Source organism: Mesoplodon bidens, assembly GCF_964165515.1.
Source record: "Mesoplodon bidens genome assembly, chromosome: 12".
NCBI lineage: Eukaryota > Metazoa > Chordata > Mammalia > Artiodactyla > Ziphiidae > Mesoplodon > Mesoplodon bidens.
In genome coordinates, this window is record NC_138168.1 from 35542748 (window position 1) to 35564120 (window position 21373).

A 21373-nucleotide genomic window follows, 5' to 3' on the forward strand; every position below is an offset into this window, starting at 1 on the left:
TATTTTGCACAACACCCTAGGAAAGTAAGCCTCCACTAACATACTTCTAAGTAAAAACCGATGACCTGTGTTCACATATATCACTATGGGACAGTGGGCAGAATGTTTGTTTCAGAGCACTGGAAGTAGCTATAGAAATGAACCTCTGAATTATATCCACTTATTCCCTTACTAATTCTGCTCCCAGCTTTTACTGGCCACTGCCAGCTCCATTCCTGCCATTTAGCTAAATTTCCAAATGCTATAAGTGGCAGAAGAGAAAAGACTGGCTGTGGGGAGAATATCGTTCTAGAGAGAAATTAAAGATTAATAGTCAAAAGACTTTCAAGCACTCATTTTTCTATTAATCTAAGAATTAAGAGTAATTACGTGTTTCACCTACTTAGTGTTCCCTATACGTGAGCACTGATGGGATTTATAAGCAGATAATTCCAGTGAAGTCAATGTTGATATCATTCCTATTTCTAATTGTCCCTCTCTCAACCTTTAATTAACTGGGACTTTAAGAACAACTGAGAGACAAAGACTTTGAGTGCTTTCCCCAAGGAGCACAGGTCACAGTAATCTTACCAGCCAACCTTCAAAGAACACATCCTTGAAGCTCTTTTTCCTGCATGTGACTCTCCCAGAGGGCAAAGCTGAAGGAAATCTATGTTCTAGTCTCTCTTACACTCCTGGTCAGACCTCTCTTTGTCAGAAATCATATGACAGGCCACTTCCTTTAAACAGCTCTTGTTCATATTCCCAGCATACTCTAAAATCACTGGATATGTGATTCTTTCAACTATGAGGGGGGTGGTGCTATCTTATATATGAGGTTATTAATGGTCCTTATGAGTAAATATCAGAATTAAAACCATTAACTTTGACAACTTTCTGACGTTTACTAGTTGCACCAACTGGCTCACACTCTGGGAAAAAATAAAGGTGGGTGGGGGGATACCAGAAGAAGCCCCTAAATTTAATCCCTCCTCAGATTTCATTCTGGAAGGCAACTAGATACTCCTCCAATCTTCTACAAAATTCTCTAGAAGAACATACAAGAAAATTTTTTCCAGAGAGTATGAACTATCTTGACCCCTTCCCCAATGACCACCAATACCAATCATCTCGCCTCTTCTTCCCAATCTTCTCTTTGTTGATGTCCCAGCTCTTAAAATTCCCTATGGATGAGACAAGGATGAACATACACTCCCCCTATAAGGATGGGATTGCACTTGCTCTTCTGTACTTCAGTCCTCCTATTAATGTTTCTGAGCACCTTCTGAACTCCATGCACTCAAAGCATTCATGCACATATACTGTAATTTTAGGAAATTTGGATAAAGGATTTGTACCAGTTGCGGAAAAATTTCACACACAGGAAATCCAGTTTAGGAAGATATTTCTCAGGAGGAGGCAAATGCCTGCTCAGACTCACTTATTATTATAACTTAATGACTTTCAACAGCAGCTTCTGGAAGTCTTCAAGAACCATAGCTAACGTCTCTAACGATGACGCAGCGTTACTGACTCACTGATGATCGGCCTTCTTATTTATCTCTCTTCTTGAAGTTGCTGAAATATTGCTGCTTTTGAGTCTGACTAGACATTCAACTGAAACAGTGAGATTTGAGGGGTATAAAAGTTCTATGGGTCTCCCCTGTTTCACTTTCCCAAGTACACCTTCTGAGGGTAAAGAATATAAAGCACCCTACTCAAACTACATCCCAAGAGAGGCTTTCCCCTTAATTTCATTTCTGTCCTGGCTATTCTGTATTTGGGTAATCAGAGGAACCAGCTGTTCTGTCTCTTTATTCAATAAAGACTATCTGGTAGCCCCCAAATACAGTTTAATTAATGAAACAACACATCAGACTGAATTCAATGTCATGCTGAAATTTAAATTCAAATCCTTTTATAAGGAACTTATCCTTCTTTTAAAAAAGTTGAATAGTAGCAGATTCTAATGGCAGGTTTTATGTCTGGCCATCAGGGCCCTGCAAGCAGACTCCACATTTCTGGAGGATCTGTCATCATTTTATGGACCCCAGGTTTCACCTTAGCTGGAATCCAGGATCTTCAACCATTTTCAAACATCTGAGCAATCACCAAAAACTGGTGCAAACTTTAACCACCAGAACTGTTTAGCACCTGCCCAGAGTGATGGACCTTACTCAGATTCACACAAAAGGCATAGATCCCTTTGGATGGAATCAAACTGTTATTGACCTCATCTTTAAAAATGGGAATCTAGGGAATTCCCTGGTGGTCCGGTGGTTAGGACTCAGAGCTTTCACTGCCGGGCCCTGGGTTCAATCCTTGGTCTGAGAATGGCCAAAAAAAAAAAAATTGGGAATCTGATACCTTCTCAAATGATATGTGCATGAGTATGCTGGATATCATATAGAATTCTGTGTGATGCTTCTTTCCGAGTGTAGGACTGAGTCTTTAGCTCCTACTCTGGGAGGCCTTATTACTCCCCTACTGAACATTCTTGTCCATGTATCCTGACCATTAGATGGTTAAGAATGTCCCACATAACTCTCTCCCCATTGCACACTACTTTCTCAAAGATGATTGAATCCAGAGACAGAAACCTCCTGTGTGCCAAGCTCTACAATCTTGGAATGGATCCAGGTTTCTTCACAGCCAAGAAAAGAACACTGCTAAAATCAGAATGGGTAGTAATAATAGCCTCCTGAGAGACTAAAAGATAAGACTCTACTTCTAAAAGATGTAAAACCTTTTATCTATGTAACTTGAGGCAACTGAAATTCGATGCTTGCCGCCCATCATAGCAGGATAAGCACTCTTCCCTCTTGACAACATGGCTGTACCCTTCACAGCTCAGCAGCTGCTCAAAGAGGCTCCTACTAGGATTAATGGGATTGGAGCTATGTAGGTGTGTTTGTTATTGATAGCTGCATAACAAATTTCCTCAAAAATTTAGCAGCTTAAAAGGCCAAATATTTATTACCTCACAGTTTCTGTGCGTCAAGAATCCAGGCAGCTTTAGCTGGGTGCCTCTGGCTCAGGGTCTCTCACAGGCTGCAATTAAGATGTCATCCAGGGATGCAACTAGAGATTATCATACTAAGTGAAGTAAGTGAGAAAGAGAAGGACAACTACCATATGATATCACTTATATGTGGAATCTAAAATACGGCACAAATTAACTCATCTATGAAACAGAAACAGACTCACACACATAGAGAACAGACTTGTGGTTGCCAAGGGGGAGAGGGGAGGCAGAGGGATAGACTGGGAGTTGGGGGTTGGTAGATGCAAACTATTACATATAGAATGGATAAACAACAAGGTCCTACTATAGAGTACAGGGAATTATATTTAATATCCTGGGATAGATTATAATGGAAAAGAATATAAAAAAGAATTTGTATATGTGTATAACTGAGTCACTTTGCTGTACAGCAGAAATTAACACAACATTGTAAATAAACTATACTTCAATTTTTTTTTCTTTTTTTTTTTTGCGGCACGCAGGCCTCTCACTGTTGTGGCCTCTCCCGTTGCGGAGCACAGGCTCCAGACACGCAGGCTCAGTGGCCATGGCTCACGGGCCCAGCTGCTCCGCGGCATGTGGGATCTTCCCGGACCGGGGCACGAACCCGCATCCCCTGCATAGGCAGGCGGATTCTCAACCACTAAGCCACCAGGGAAGCCCACTTCAATTTTTTTTAATTAAAAAAAATAAAATAAAATCCCAAATATTTAAAAAAAAAAAAAAAAAAGATGTCAGCCAGGTTGCAGTTATCTCAAGCCTTCACTAGGGGAGGATGTTTCCAAACTCATTCACATGGTTAACAGGCCTCAGGTCCTTGCTGGCTCCTGGCCAGAGATGAGTTCCTTGCCATGTGGACCTCTCCATAGAGCAGCTCACAACCATGCTGGCTTGCATCAGAGCAAGTGAAAGATCAAGAACAGGAGAGAGAGGATGCCCAAGACAGAAGCTACAATCTTTCTATAACCTAATCTTGGAAGGGACATCCCATTGCTTCTGCCATATTCTATTTCTTAGAAGCAAATCAATAAGTCCAGCCTACACTCAATGGGAGGGGATTACCCAAGAGGATGAATCCCTGAAGGCAGGGATCACTGGGGGCCACCTTGGAGGCTGCTGACCACATGAGGAAAATATCAGCACTACCTTCAAAAGTGTTTGGAGGTTAAATGTCATGATATCTGTAACTAATTTTAAAATACATCCACGTCAAGAAAAAAAATAGCTGAGGCAAATATGACAAAATGTTAACAACTATTGAATAGAGGTGATGGTTATAAAGCTGTTCATTGGGCTACTATTCTACTTTTCTGTGTGTTTGAAAATTTTCATAATGAAAAAACAAACAAAAAAAATACCTGATCTTGTTCACTGACAAGCGGCCAAGGGAAGAGACTGTATCGACTATGCTAAATCTCAAATGGTAACATTTGGCAGACACCCCCCCAATGTTTAAATGGACAATCCTAAATCATCCTCATCTGACAGGTGAACCAACTCAGCTACCTAGGAGTTTATTTGGTACATGGCTGCCCTGACAGTCTCATCAGAATGGTTCTTTTATGATTCCGTCTAGATTTTAAAATCAGTGAAGACAGAAATCATACTAGATGGTGAGCTCTACCTGGGCACTAAGACTGTATCCCCCAGTACCCACCAGTGCCTGGCGCCCAACAGGTGCTCAGTAAATATAGTTTTCAGTGAATTCAGACTATTTTATAATACTTTGTCCTTCAATCTTTTAGACCAAAATTATCCCTCCCCACACTTGATGGCACAGAACTCTAGGATGTACAACTCTGAGGCTCAGCCAGGGCTTATACAGGTGCTTGAGCTAACAGTTTGTGAAGAACTACAGTGGCCCTGCCCCACACTGCTGGAGCTCACTGTTTCATGAAGGCAAGATGGTCTTCGAACCAGGCAGCACAAGCCAGGCCCTTAAGTTTTTTGGTTTTTTTTTTTTCCTTTTTTAATTAATTAATTTTTTTCTTTTTCTTTTTTTTTTTTTTTTGGCTGTGTTGGGTCTTCGTTGCTGCATGCAGGCTTTCTCTAGTTGCGGCGAGCAGGTGCTACTCTTCATTGTGGTGCGTGGGCTTCTCACTGCGGTGGCTTCGCTTGTTGCGGAGCACGGGCTCTAGGCACGCGGGCTTCAGTAGTTGTGGCATGCAGTAGTTGTGCAGGCCCTTAAGTTCTGATGAGAGATCCTCCAAAGGTGGACCGACCACCTGGTGTCTAATGCAAGAAATCTCTTCAACGAACAACATGGAAAAGCTAAACCCCTGGTAGTCACCAAAGACCCAAAGGTAAAATAGCTGATTCAGGACTTGCCAAAGCTTGCCCGAAACCCACACACTTCCCCTCCCAAAAGATAACTTACATTGGAAAGTGGATCTATTGATAAGAGGTGCCTGGGCTATGGTTGTTGGGTAAGTTATCAAAATCTCTAGGCTCTCTAAGCTCCACCCCTACAATAAATATATCCAAATAAAAAAATACAGGCACTGTATTAAAGTAGGACCCCAAACAAATGCCTTTGGAGCTGCAATTCAACATTAAACCTTGAGCTTTTAATGAGAAAATTTTTTTACAAATGTTTACATTCAAAAACACTGTCCTTAAGGAAATCCAATCTCCTTTCCATGGAAGAATCTCTCCCTAGAATTCAGGACCACGAAAAAACTTGTCTCAATTGAAGAACCTTTTCCTTTTCCTAGAAAATAAAGATGAAACTGCCCCCACACATCTCCCTTTTTATCTTGGTAGCCAAAAAACTCAAAGTTAAATTGTGCCCAATTCCAGGAATAAACTCATTCCAAGACCATAACTTTTTTCTAGTTGGTTTCTGAAATGTTTGTATTAATGTTGAATATATTATAATGCTCTGTCTTATATAGGATTGCCTCAAATTCCTTTTGGAAGTTAGTATTCATTCAGCAAATAGTTACTGAGTGCCTAATATTTACCAGGCATTCTCTTAGGTACCAGGATTGGAGGGAAGCCAGTCAAAATGATAACGTCCACAGGAAAGGCTGAGGGAAGGCTGGAGGTTGGGGGGTAGGGGAGCATAGCAGGAGCCCAGAAGAGTACAGTATAGTACTTCCATGATCCAACTGTGCACAAAGTGAAACAGGAGAGAAGAGAACACCCAGTGTAGGCAGCCCCATGGGGTTGGAGGAGGTTAGGGAGAACACTAAGGAAGTTTGTAAGTAGTCGAAACAAGCTTTGAGAATCTGTCAAATTAAGCAAGGCAAGGGAAACAGCCTCGGTTTTGCATGAGGCTGCAAAACAGCACAGTGTGTTCAGGGACCCAAGGGTAATTTGGTGCGTTAGGAATAAAGGTGCACATGGGGAAGAAGTAGGAAATGTGGGCAGAGATGTGAAGAGAATTTAGCTTATGAAGAACAGGAGTTTGGATTTTAGTCTAAGAGAACTGGGAGCCTAACAGTTCTGATTGACCACGCTAGTAGAAATCAAAAGCAGACCTGGAGGTTGGGACATCAGCTAAGAATCTGTGGCAAAATCCAGGCAACAGACATTGGGTGCTCCCCCTATGGCTGTGGGGCAGAAAGGAGCTAAGAGGTTAAGGTGTCCAGTGAGCTCCCAGTGAGCTTACTGAGCGTCTGGCTCTACAGCCAGACTCCTGGGTCCAAGCCTGACCCCACCACGTCTCAGCCACGTGATCCTGTGAAGGTAGTTAACCACTGTGTACCGCAGTTTCCTCATTTACAAACCAGGCATAATAATACTAATGACAATCATAATCATAATAAGCTGTTACTAATACTGCCTCATTTAGTTCTCACCAAACCACATGAGAATAGGTATTGTTATTATATTACCATGAGGATATACATACACACACACATATATATGTACATATGGTATATATTGTATATAGTAGGTATTTTATATTACATAGTATACATATATCATATGTATAATATATGTATTTTATTGTATGTTATATAATTAATATATCATATACACTATGTATATTATTATGAAAGCACATATTACCACATGAGGGTATTATATATTGTACTACTATCTGCCTAAGCACACTGGAAATGCCCCACAAATGTCAGCTCTTATCAATTTTATTTTGACTCTATGCAAGACACAGCTCTGGGTGCTGGGATCCTGGGACTAACAGAGCAGACAAGGTCACTGCTCTCATGGAGTTTACATCCCATGGAGAGATGATGAACAAATCCATCAGTAAATAAGAAAGCATCAGCCAGTGATAAGTGCAATGCAGAGGATTAAAGTAAGGTGATGTGATGGAGGGTGACTGGCACTATGTTAGGCTGGGTGGTCAGGGAAGGCCTCTCTGTGGAGCTGCTATTTACCCAGAGACGTGAATGTCGAGAAGGATCTACCAATGCACAGATCTGGAGACTGGGAATTCCAGGCAAGGGAAACAGCTAGGACAAGTGCCCCAGGGTCAGGATAAGCTTGGTGTGTTTGTGAAGCGGAGAGAAGACAAGGATGGCTGGCACAGAGTGGGCAAGGGGTGAGGGTTAAGAAATGAGATTGGAAAGAAGGCAGGGCCCAGGCAGTCTAGGGCTTTGAAAGCCAGGTGGAAGGCAACAGAGAAGGAGCAATCTAGAATGACTTTTGGCACCCAACTTGAATAACTGAATGGAGGATGGTGCCATTCACAGAGAGAGGCCACAGGAGGGGATGCTGGTTTGGTGGGAGGGTGAGGGCTTCTGTTTGGGAATGTGCTGAATCTCACATGGTTGTGGGAACTCTAAGTGAAGATACAGAAAACAGCTGGATTCAGGAGATGAATAGAGGGTGGGGGGCTTGGCTTCTGAGACCAATCAACATTTAAGGAACCTAAAAAGGAGAGCAGGGAAAAAGGGTCAGAAGAGCCAATGAGTAAGACAAAGGCTAAAAAGTGTTCGGCAATGATTTCTGGCTTCTCCTACACTACTTCAGTTCAAATCCATGATAGCTGGGTGTTCCCAGACAAGTTACCTCTTTGAGCCTAAATTTCCCCACGGACAGGATCACTGTGAGTAGTAAATGACTTAATACATGAAACGTATGTGCCTGCATGTGTTAGAAGGTCACACTCCCCACACACACACACCCCACACACCCCACACACACACACACACACACCCGCCAGCCAACAATCGGGCGACACCTGAAACAGCAGGAGACTAATGCCTCCTCGTCTCATGCCCGGAAATCTGTAGAGTTGAAATGGAGGATGAAGCCTCCGGGGGAGGAGGAAGCCTGAATCCTCTGTGCTTCAACACACCCAAGAAATGTCATTTCCATCAGCCTTACAGCAAGGAAGAGACTCCTCAAAGCCTCTCCTTCAGGTAAAAGTTCCCTACTTCTAAAAATCCAAAATTACAAACTAAAATAAAGAAAAGGTTCTCTTTCTCTGCTGCCACCAAGCTGGCGGGTGTTTTCCAGTTTCGGCTCCACCTGTAACCCACAGCCATGGCTGAGGAAGGCATTGCTTTGCTGCTGGAAGGTGTAACGGACGTTAACGATACTTTACAGGAGGTACCGAAGACCACCCTCATCCACCGATGGCCTCGCACGTGGAATTCGGGAAGCTGCCAAAGCCTTAGACCAGCGTCGAGCCCATCGTTGTGTGCTCGCATCCATCTCTGTGTGATGAGCCTGTGTGGGTCAAGCTGGTGGAGGCTGTTTGTGCTGAAGACCAAATCAACCTAATTCAAGTTGATGACAACAAGAAACTAGGGGAATGAGGGGGCCTCTGTAAAACTGACAAGAAAGGGAAGCTCGGTAAAGTGGTTGCTGCAGTTGCGTGGTGGCCAAGGACTAAGGCAAAGAGTCTACGTCAGGCCAAGGATGTCACTGAGGACTCCTTCAAATGCAAGAAATGAACAAATAGGGCTTCCCTGGTGGCGCAGTGGTTGAGAGTCTGCCTGCCGATGCAGGGGACACGGGTTCGTGCCCCAGTCCGGGAAGATCCCACATGCCGTGGAGTGGCTGGGCCCGTGAGCCATGGCCGCTAAGCCTGCGCGTCTGGAGCCTGTGCTCCACAATGGGAGAGGCCACAACAGTGAGAGGCCCGCGTACCGCAAAAAAAAAAAAAAAAAAAAAGAAATGGCCAGTGCAAGAGGGACACTCTGACCCTCCTCTCTGTCTCCCTGAAAACAGGAAATCAATCTCCCATGTGGAAGGTGCACTCCCTGCCTCTGGAAGTAGAAGGACACCCTTACCACCCGGAGACAGGGAATTCGGGGCTGAGAAGCCTGTATAAACAAACCTCGTTACGTCTTTAATTGACTACCCCAAGCCCAAACCCTGTTTAGATTCTTCACTAATTGAGCACCCAAAACCCAAGTTTCTTTGTCCTGTCAATTCCTCGCATATTGTTTCTTTGTCTAAAAAATATAAAAGCTCCCTTCCTTGACCACTTCTTAGGTACCATTTCTATGAGACCTGCATGTTCGCAAATGAAAATTTGTTTTTCTCCTGTTAATCTGTCTTGTGTGTTAGTCCAGCCACAAGAACTAGAGAGGAGTGGAAAGGGAAAGTTCCCCAATCCCACGACACAAATGGGGAGGGTTTCCATATCTGGCGACCCAGGAAAAGCACTGAGCCTTCTCATTCTGTGCTCATCCTTAACACGTACATACCTACATAAGATTTAAGAATCTATTGTCTGGGCTTCCCTGGTGGCACAGTGGTTGAGAGTCCGCCTGCCGATGCAGGGGACACGGGTTCGTGCCCTGGTCCGGGAAGATCCCACATGCCGCGGAGCGGCTGGGCCCGTGAGCCATGGCCGCTGGGCCTGTGCGTCCGGAGCCTGTGCTCTGCAACGGGAGAGGCCACAACAGTGAGAGGCCCACATACCGCAAAAAAAAAAAAAAAAAAAAAGAATCTATTGTCTACATGGCACTATCTTGTGAATCGTCTTCCTCTTTTTTTCCTTTTATTTTAATCATTCAGGAATTGGAACCCTGAAAATTTAAACACAAAGTCACTTTGCTCAGGGAAGAAACAGCTAGAACAACCCCAGGATAAAGCAAAAACCAGACTACTTCTGTCAGAATTACATCAACCAATTTGTGTTGCTAAATAAGCCACAAAGATTTCCGAGAACTCAGCACTAATTACCATTTCATTTTAATCTGCTAAAAGTAATTTCTTTTTGTTTTCGTGGATAATCAACATATTTTTACCAACTGAGATAGCAACAATGAACCTGGAAAAGAAATGAGCCGCAACTGCCTCGTCCCCATAACGATACAAACACTTTATTTATTTATTTATTTATTTATTTTTGACTGCACCGCAGGGCACGTGGGATCTTAGCTCCCAGACCAAGGATGGAACCCGTGCCCCCTGCAATGGAAGCGCGGAGCCATAACTACTGGACCACCAGGGAAGTCCTGCAAACACTTTAGGATGAGCAGGGCTTGGCACCCCCGATCCCTGGTTCTTTAAGATGGCCAGGCCCCCAGGCCTCCATTGCTCCCTCTTTCTGGAGGTCTGGAATGGATGCGATGCCTGAAGAGAAGAGGTGCTGCTCTCTGAGCATCTGATCTAATGGTCCTCTCCATTAGCAACTGCAAGCAATTTAGAGTTATTGAGTAATATGTAAGGATCTTTCAGAGTAGATCAGTTCACTTCAGTTAGTATCGGATTCCGATATGAAGTTGTAAAAAGCTTAAGCACTCACGGGGACCCAATCAATACAGGTAAAAATAGAATTTATGGTTTCCAGGTCAAATCATTACTATTCTTGCAAGTGATTTTAACAAACCACCAATGCAAATACAGAAGTTGTCCTGCAGCAAAAGAAACGCGTTGTCATTAGCTGCACAGTCCGAGACCCGTTCCCTCGTCTCTCTCACCCTCATTCGGCTTTCCCTTCTGTGAAATAACTATCTCTCAGGGGTGCTGTTAAGACTACAACATCTTCAGGATGCTGTTAAAAACAGTGTCTAAGATTTATCCACACACACAAAAAACCCCTGCAGTCTGCGTAATAGGTTGGTGACACGGAAAGAAGGAAGGACTGGGCTAAGAACCATGAAGACAGACCCACCCAGGTCACCCTAACCAAGACAGTCCCCTCATGTGGCCCCTTCCATGGCTCTTTACCCACCTGTCCTCCTTCCAGCACCCACACCAGCCCTTCTGTCTGCCCTGTAGTAAATGACAAACATATTTTATATGTTTTATAACTTGGAAAACTGTCTCTGCTCTTCTTTCTAGAGAATGAATATAAAATCACCAAATCATCGGAACTGAAAGGACCCCCAGAGACCATTTCTACTTAAACATCGTATTGCCTGTAAAAAGACTCCTCAGCTATCCTGATGGTGGTCCTCACCCTCAAGGGGTGACTCCAAAAAACGGCAGCTCCGACCACATCATAAGACAAGCCCGCTGCAATCTGTTACTTCACCTCATACACACCCAGTCCCCCTCTGTCCTCTGCCCAAACACGCCCATCACCTGCAACAACGCTTAAGCCAATACCCACTTTCAACACTTGAAAAAGGCTAGTTTATGACCCTTATATCTGCACTTTTCCACATTATCCATGCCCAGTATATTCAAATTCCTCATAGGAAAATTTTTTGAGACTAACCCCCTTCTTAACTACCCTTCTCTGAATACATCCTAGTTTGGCCACATTCCTTTTAAAAGATGGCTCCCAGAACTGAAAATTGCATCCTTTGTTCAACAAACACTTGCTGAAAGCCTAACATGTGCCAGGCGTTTGTTCGGGCCCTAGAGTCAGAAACCAACCCACCAGGCCTGGTGCCCAGTCCAGCTGAGGAGACAGTCAAGCCTACCATGCAGAGAAGGTTCAGGGAGTGCTCTGGGGAAGAAAGTACCAGGGGCCTGGGAGCATGGAACAGGTTTGCCAGACACACTCTGGGAGAAAGTTCCAGAAAGGCTTCCTTGCGGAAACAACTTTTTTTTTTTTTGCGGTACGCGGGCCTCTCATTGTTGTGGCCTCTCCCGTTGTGGAGCACAGGCTCCGGACGCACAGCCTCAGCGGCCATGGCTCATGGGCCCAGCTGCTCTGTGGCATGTGGGATCCTCCCAGACCGGGGCACGAACCCATGTCCCCTGCATTGGCAGGCGGACTCTCAACCACTGCGCCACCAGGGAAGCCCAAAGTATTAGTTTTTATTCCTACCAACAGAGGTTAGTGCCTCTTCCACACCCCTGCAGCTACTTCACACTATTAAAAAAAAAAAAAAAAAAACTTTGCCAGTTTGATTAACAGAGTGGTGCCTGATTTTTTAACTTGCACTGCTTTGATTACTAAAGAAATTGAACACTTTTCATGTGTTTATTATTTGTATTATTTTTGCAAATTACCTTTTTATGTCTTTTGCCCAATTTTCCCTTTCAGGCACTCACTTTTCTTACTGACTTGCAGAAGTTCTTCACAAGTTCAGTAATATTGCTTTGTCACATGTCACAAACATTTTCCAACTTACCATTTCAATTTTAACTTTATTTATGGCAATTTTTGTTTTCTTTTTCTCACGTAATCCACCAATTCAACCTTTCTTTTTATAGTTTCTCCCTTTGGTGCCATTACTAGAAAAATATTCCCAAGTTAACATTATATAAATGTTTCCCATATTTTATCCTGTCATCTTTACAGTTTTATTTTTTACACTGAAGTGCTTAATCCATTTGGAATTTATTCAGGTATATGACAAAGTCTGGATTGTACTTATTTTGTTCCAGATGGTTAGCCAGCTGTCCCAACACCATTTTACTGAATTAATTTATCTTTTCTCCACTGATTCAGAAGGCTGCCTTTTTCATATACTTCCTCTCCACTCATGCACCTGGCTCCAGGATCTCAAACTCGGCATATCCACAACTGAAATTCGTGATCCTCCCTTTCTCTCCAGTGATCCCCAGCTCTGGGAATGGCTACTTTGCTTATTACTCAATTTTCGTGTTGAGAACTTGGTTATTCTTCACCCCTGCCCTCTCCATCACCACCGCCCACCCCCCACACACACATTTAAAATCACTAAATTTTATGGCCAACTCTATGGCCATGGTCGTAGTCCAAACGCCATCTTACCTTTCCTGGACTGCACCAGCCTGCTCACTGGGCCCCGAATCCACCCTTGGCCCCTCCAGTGGGTTACGCATAAATAAGGTCCCGCCTCTTCCCTACTTTCAACCACCTAAGGCTTTCACTGCTCTTCGAACAAAGCCTGCGTTCTTTACGTGACGTGGAAGGCCTGTATGATCTAGCCCCTGCCTACCTCCACCTCATGCCACACCTCTACTCTCACAGTTTCCAGACACACTGGCCATCTTTTCATTCCTTGAAGGCTCCCAGCTGCTCTTCCACTCAGAGCCTTCACGGGCGGAGTTCCTTCCACGTTCCACGCTCATCTCCTCCCTGCCGTGTCCGATTCCTCTTCCCCACACACATGCCTGCCTAACCCCCATTTATCTTCAGAGCCCAGCTTAAATGTCATCCCCTCAAAGTAGCCTTGACCATGTCAGTTTCCCCTGAAAAAAATGCCCTCATTGCACCTGGTACTTCTCCAGGGTGGCACTTCTCACAAGTGTTGCTATTATAAGTATTACAAGATCTCCCTCAGGTGGCAGTGCTAGTAGCCAGGGCTGTCCCCAACTTGCTCACAGCCCCTCTCAAAGAGCTGAATGCATGTGTGCCCATACAGTCAGACTCATACAGTCCTAAGTCAAAGGCATTATCTTTCAGTCTGCATTCTAATTATTACAAGTATACTCTCCCTCCTAAGGTCTCTAGCCATGGCTAAAAAGAGCATTCTTTGATAGGAAATTGCAGTTTCCACCTAGAGAGCCCAGCACTATTTCTGATCCTACCTCTTAAAAGCATTCACAAATTTCAATTTTTTGCTCAGAAAGTACTCTCAGACCCACAGATCCTGGACTGCCACGTGGGCTGCCTGCTAAACGTGTCCTGACATTCATTCATTCTTTCCTTCATTCATCCAGCAGTTATTTATTGCCCACCAACAGTGCCCAGCTGAGCCTCATAACTGAAACTGTACCTTTATTATTCTCCCCCATATGATTATGTCTCCCAAACCAACTCTAGCTGCCAATTATTCATTTGCTTTTCCCATGACATAAGTGCTGCGTCACCATGCAGGGTCTATAAAAGTCCAGTCAAAAGCAAACAAACATTAGAGTTCAGTCCTCTGTGCTGCTTCATCACAATCAGGTAAATGGACAGTTTCTTTAAGACCCCTTTGTAACAGTCTGAACTATCAATACCACCAACACCCCCATCCTGCAGCCTGTTTCCCCAGCCTGAACCCGAGGGTGAGTTAGAGACAAGAGAAGAAATTCAGATCCAGCCTCAACCCACCCCCAACGCCCACACACAAGGAGCTGCCACCTCAACTTTCCTTTATAACCCTTAGTTCCGGTCCACCTGACAAAAGCTGCTTTCCAAAAGCATCATATTGCAATCTTGCGTTGCGACTAGGAGAAGCTTGAGAACCACAAGACATGAAGCATAAAACTGCAGAAAAAGACTTCCCTGGTGGCACAGTGGTTAAGAATCCCTGCCAATGCAGGGGACACAGGTTCAAGCCCTGGTCCCAGAAGATCCTACATACTGTGGAGCAACTAAGCCCGTGTGCCGCAACTACCGAGCCTGCACTCTAGAGCCCGTGAGCCACAGCTACTGAGCCCGCATGCCACAACTACTGAGGCCCGCGTGCCTAGAGCCCATGCTCCGCAACAAGAGAAGCCACCGCAATGAGAAGCCCGTGCACCGCAATGAAGAGTAGCCCCTGCTCGCTGCAACTAGAGAAAGCCCGCGTGCAGCAACGAAGACCCAACACAGCCAAAAGTAAATAAATAAATAAATTTTTTAATGCAGAAAAAGTTTGGCAACAACCTAAGCCACACTTCCCAAAGAGAGCAGCTCCTGTGCTACAGCTACAAGACCCCCAATCTATTTCTTACCAAGCCCAGCTTCCTGCTCTGGAGTCCCAGCTCTCTGAGACCAGCTCTCTTATAATAAAGTCCATATGTGACAAACCCACTGCTAACATCATACTCAACAGTGAAAAGCTGAAAGCATTTCCCCTAAGATCAGGAACAAGGCAAGGATAACCATTCTTACCACTTTTATTCAACAAAGCATTGGAAGTCCTAGCCATAGCAATCAGAGAAGAAAAAGAAATAAAAGAAATCCAAATTGGAAAGGAAGAAGTAAAACTGTCACTGTCTGCAGATGACATGATACTATACATGGAAAATCCTAAAGATGCCACCAGAAAACTACTAGAGTTCACCAGTGAATTCGGTAAAGTTGCAGGATACAAAATTAATATACCGCATCACCACTTCTGCTCCATAGCAAGGTTTTTCAGTCTGGAGGGATGGAACCCCAAAGGCATTTCTGATTAAAAATGGGCTAGAGATTTTCTATTACTAATCACAAAGCCAGTTTTAATCTTCTATATATTATTTAACTAAAGAACTAAGTGATCAGTTGAATATCTATGCATTTAAAAAATGAAATTATTTACAACCTGAAAAATAAACAAATAAATAAATTTTAAATGATTTTATTTTTCAGTTCAATAGCAAAATACAATCATTCTGAAAAATTATACCACATTGTAACTATACATGCTGAAAAGGGTGACATGAAGCACATGTGGCAAGTGACTCACTTTGCTTGCTGCCTTTGAAAGGAATCACTACTTTGCATCCCTTTCCTCTTTAATAAATAGCCAAGATCACACATTGGTGTTTATTAAAATAACCAATAGATTTGGCTCTTTGACATGTGCTAACCCAAAGGCAACAAGGACTCTGAAAACTAAAGACTCCCCAAGCCATTTTCATGACTCAGACCAGGAGGGAAAAGTGCATTTCACTTTATATTAATCAAGTATAGTTGGCTGGAAATCAGCTTGTTTTTCTCACTTTCATTTACAAATTCCACTTTATTACTTGGCTCTTTCAATAACAGCTCCTAAAAAAGAGACCTTTTCTCCTCAAGTACTTGTACACTTCAGCCTGGAGTTTTAACACATCTCTGCTGGGAGCCAGCCTCCTCAGCATGGGGGTGACTTCAACTCACAAAGCCCAGGAAACGGACATCAATGATGAGACTCCATAGTTTGTGCTGCTCTCAGCCTCCAAGATCAGTATCATAAAACAGCTTGTAAAATTACCTTGGAGATTACATTTTAACTTGCCAGTTAAAGTTCTGGCAACTTCAGACAATGCTCTAAAGGAGTCATCCTGACATAACATAACACACACTCCACTTTAAGTCTCAGCTCCCAAGGAACTGCAGGGTAGCTGTTGGGCCAGAAAATAGCAGGGGACTAGCGTCAGACAGCCTGGATTTGATTCCTGCCTCCACTTTTTATGACTGGTGCAGCTGTGGACAAGTCACTCAACCTTCCTGTGCCTCGGTTTCCTCAACAGCCAAATGGGTGCTGTTACTTTATACCAGATTCCATCCTCTATTCTTACTTTAATCTCACCTCTAATGGCCACAGCTGGGGATCTCTATGCTAATGAGGGAGACAGCTACATATTTCTTATGTTCATTCTGTCTTAGTTTCCTTCCACTTCATGTGCATACCTGTAGACTCAGAATTAATAATAGGACGGACATATGAGCGAGGCAGAGTGCAAAACAGAGTTTTACTGACGAATCTTAGTCAGCTTTTATGGCATCAAATGTGATACCAGTCACACAGAATTGCACGGTATAGAATACTTGATAATAGAGGAAAATATGTGCAATATATTAAACAGGGAAAAGACAGGTTGGAAAATTATATATGTGTGTGTACACAAATATACATACATATATAATACAGGTAATCATATATAAGATTCAAAATTATGCATAAAAATATTGGAAAGACACACACCAAAATGGTAACTGTGGTTAGCAGTACATTATAAGACTAAGGACTTAATCTTCCTTCTCTATGCTTTTCTGAACCTTACCAAAATTATTTTTTTAAATACTTTTCTGATATTTTTATTTTTAAAAATTTTTTGTTATAAATTTATTATTTATTTATTTATTTATTTATTTATTTATTTATTTATGGCTGTGTTGGGTCTTCGTTGCTACACGTGGGCTTTCTCTAGTTGACGTGAACGTGGGCTACTCTTCGTTGCGGTGTGCGGGCTTCTCACTGCGGTGGCTTCTCTTGTGGAGCACGGGCTCTAGGCATGCGGGCTTCAGTAGTTGTAGCACGTGGGCTTCAGTAGTTGTGGCTTGCGGGCTCTAGAGCGCAGGCTCAGTAGTTGCGGCGCACAGACTTAGTTGCTCTGCGGCATGTGGGATCTTCCTGGACCACAGCTCGAACCTGTGTCCCCTGCATTGGCAGGCGGATTCTTAACCACTGCACCACCAGGGAAGTCCCTCAAATTTCTATAATTAACTAATAAATTTAAAAATCAGAAAAATGGTTTTCTTCACAAACATTTTTTCCCCAGAAAACAATGTTCCTAGTGAACTTGTATTACATACAAAATCTGTAAAAGTGATAATGGTCATAGCTAATACTTATTTGGCATTTATTATGTGCCAGACATAGTAAGTATATTGCATAAATTAGCACCTTTAGTCCTCACACTCTCTAGGTTCCAACCCCCATTTTACAGGTGAAAAAAACTTAAGTTATTCATGTGAAGTTGCACAGCTGGCAAGTGGTGGAGCCCAAGGTCTGAACCCAGGGATCTGACTCCAGAACTCCCTCCTGTGCAGCCACGAGGCTGCCTGCCTCCACCCACACTGCTTCCCAAAACCTAACATTTGTTTTTAATTTTTACATCTTTCATGCTCTTCAGACTCTTACCCTTTGGGGCGGAGGATGGAAACAGACAATGTGTGCCCTTCTCGCCTGAGGTGACAATCAAGCACTTACTACATGGAGGGTATCTCTGCTTTAAACGGAGGAGTCGGGCTTCCCTGGTGGCACAGTGGTTATGAATCTGCCTGCCAATGCAGGGGACACGGGTTTGAGCCCTGGTCCAGGAAGATCCCACATGCTGCGGAGCAACTAAGCCCGTGCGCCACAGCTACTGAGCCTGCGCTCTAGAGCCCGCGAGCCACAACTACTGAGCGTACATGCCACAACTACTGAAGCCCATGCACCTAGAGCCCGTGCTCCGAATCAAGAGAAGCCACTGCAATGAGAAGCCTGCACACTGCAAGGAAGAGTAGCCCGCACTCACCACAACTAGAGAAAGCCCACATGCAGCAACAAAGACCCAACTCAGCCATAAATAAATAAATAAATAAATTTATTTTTAAAAAAATAAATAAAGAGGGGTCAGGGGACCACGCAGAGCTAAACAGGGACTAGCACTGACCACTAAGCGACCCCCTTATCAGCTCTCACAGCACCTTGAACCTCTCCTTATTGAATTTCCTCTCCCCCTTGTACTTTAGCTTGCTTGTTGTTTGATTGCTTCCAACATGCCAGGCACCATTCTGAGCACTTTACATGTATTACTTTTCTTCTCGTGGTGATTGTCCCCATTTCAAACATAAGGAAACTGAGGCCTAGAGAAGTTAAGAAATGTGCCCAGGGTCTCAGAGCTAGTTAGTGAGGAAGCTGGGGTTTGCCTCTGGCTCTCGGGTCATCACTCTTGAATGAGTCAATCAATCAATCAATCAAGGTACACCCTCCATTTTCTAAAAATCCTTCTCTCTCTTATTAGGATTGTTTATTTTTATTTCTCTAGATACTAAATATTTCTGACAAATTCTATTTCTAATATTTTAAAATTTTATTGCTATTGTGAATGGATTTTTTAAATTGTATTTTCTAATTGCTTATTTGGGACACTCAAGAAAACTGTAGATGTCTGCATGCTTGTAACCTTTGCAGATTTACTGGACACTCCCATTAGCTGTTATAACTTTAGTTGATTCTCCATTATTTTAGCTACTTAATCTCTTAATTTCAGTAAATAACAATTCTGACTCCTCCTTTCAGACATGAAGATATCATTTTTTCATGTTGCCCAACTATGCTGTCAGGCTCTCCCACCTCCATGTTTCCTGTATGATAAAGTATACATCTCTGAGCGTGATAATTATTACCCTTTATAATATGGCCCCAACTACCTTTTGATCTTCATTTCAACCATGATCCCAAAATGCCCCTCACCCAGGACTCCTTTTCTCGTGATTTGCCTGGGAGACCGTTCCTTATTTTCTGCATGGGGACAACTGTTTACTTTCTTGAGCCAACACAGCTGCTGCCACCTCTCCTACAGCCCTGCACGGTTCTCCTGCCTCTTTGCCCCTGGGAGCACAGACCTCTATCACGGGCCCTACCGCAGCCCGACTCGTGCACTTGTGCGTGGTAACCACTTCTTCAAAGGAGGGTCAGATGGTAAAAACTGTAGGCTATCCAGGCCACATTTGATCTCTGTTGGATTTTTTCCTTACATTTAAATAATGTAAAAATGATTCTTAGCTCACAGGCCATTTAAAAAAGCAAAACAACAACAACAATAGGCCACCAGCTATGGGCTGTAATTTGCCTGCTCCTGGCTTATAGGTTCACCCCTCCCACTCGACTATAGGTACTTGAGAGCGGGAACAAGCTCTAACTCATCTTTGTAATCAATCTCCCAGCTCCTGGCACATAGAAGGTGTCAAATCACTGAAGTCAGTTGAACTGAAACAGCAATAACTAATTTATCCTAATGAGTCAAATACATCCCTGGACAATTTCCCCAAATCTTGAAATAATTCAATAAAAAGTCATTTTGCATTTTGAGTCTCTTAGGCAGCCGGACATTAAAAGTAAGCTATAGGGCTTCCCTGGTGGCGCAGGTGTTGAGAGTCCGCCTGCTAATGCAGGGGACACGGGTTCGTGCCCCGGCTTGGGAAGATCCCACATGCCGCGGAGCGGCTGGGCCCGTGAGCCATGGCCACTGAGCCTGCGCGTCCAGAGCCTGTGCTCCGCAACGGGAGAGGCCACAACAGTGAGAGGCCCGCGTACTGCAAAAAAAAAAAAAAAAAATGTAAGCTATAACCCTGGGTGAAGGGAGAAATAGCTGCTTTCTGCCTCATTTAGTAAGAAAAACTATGATGTTCAGCCCCAGAGCCTCTCCCTCCCCAAATGCAGAAAAAGTGCTTCTCCTGTGATAGAGTTCAAAGCTAGACTGCTCCCTGGGCCCCCATACAGAATATAACTCTAGGAAAATCCAGCTTTGCAAGTAACCCACTCAGTTTCTCATCCTAGAAAATCACCTGGACTTGGGATGCTGTTGTGAATACTTGCCACTGGTAGCCTAGCTATCAGTGATTCATTTGTCTCCCATCTCACCATCACTGGGGTGGAAGCATTTTTCTGAGTCTTTAAATACCAGAGAGACACTGGCGTTATCGTTATCATCGCTATCACCCCGACCCCAGGTTCTCCCAACCAGAAATGCTCTAGAAGGGAGACGATCACCCCACTCTAGTTAAGGAACGGACACTGCTGTCAGAGATGAGCTGTCATCACTTCAGCGTCTCCACTCCTGGCTTTCTGGGGCTCCCAACAGCGTGAGCTGGGAAGGAAGCCAGGAGCAGATAGAGCCACTGCTAGGAGGAAATGGCCCTCTGTGCACCTGCTCTGTGCGAGGCCGAGAGTCCAACACTAAGTTTCCAAAGGAACGAGGCAAACTCGAGGCAAATTCCATTCATACCTACATCAGGCAGGCCCACTTGGGCCCAGGGAGGCAAAGCACCAGGAGGTCCAGACAGCGTCAACCTCCAAGCCAGGCAGGGCTCCTAAGTGTCTACTTAGAGCAGGAGCCCAGCGGCATCAAACCCCCCACATGACAAAGCGGGCCAAGAGCTGGATGCCCTGTGGGGCTCTCCCCCTGCAGGCCAGGTTCAGGGGAGGACTCCAGGTCCAGTAAGTGGAGCAAAGAGCATGAAGGAGCCTATCAGAGTGGGTCACCCTGCACGGGGTGGGGCGGGGGGTGGTTACACCCAGCACAGCCCCCACTTCCTTGGCACCAGGTAGGTTTCAACAAAACAAATCCCAAACCCCACTTCCCGGAGGAGGTGAAGTACCTAGTGTGCTCCAGAATAGATAATGAGGGTGCTGAGAGAGGGTCAGTGAAAACCCACTGTCCCCAGACAAAATCAGCAGCCCCAAAGGACTAGGTCCTATGACCTTGGCTCCGTATACGTTAGTTGTTCCCAGGAGAGGCCATCATCCCACACACTGAAGCTCCTGAATTCACATGATCTGCTTGTGATCTGTCAGAGCTGAGACGCAAACTCTGTCCAGTACAAAGTCACATCAGCCCAGCCACCTCCAGCCGACCAGGTGAGCAAGGGCATGTCACTCGCCTCAGCATCCTCACCCACCCACGAAC

At 44.2% G+C, this 21373-nt stretch overlaps 1 protein-coding gene and 1 pseudogene across 6 annotated transcripts in view; one reads left to right on the forward strand and one right to left on the reverse strand.

Annotated features, from left to right (window-relative positions):
• The window catches only part of FAXC (failed axon connections homolog, metaxin like GST domain containing), a 71318-nt gene that overhangs the window by 16565 nt on the left and 33380 nt on the right, over positions 1-21373 (reverse strand). The window lies entirely within an intron of this gene.
• Positions 8465-9224, forward strand: LOC308626333 (small ribosomal subunit protein eS12-like; annotated as a pseudogene). Its single transcript has one exon. The product of its transcript is annotated as a small ribosomal subunit protein eS12-like (transcript).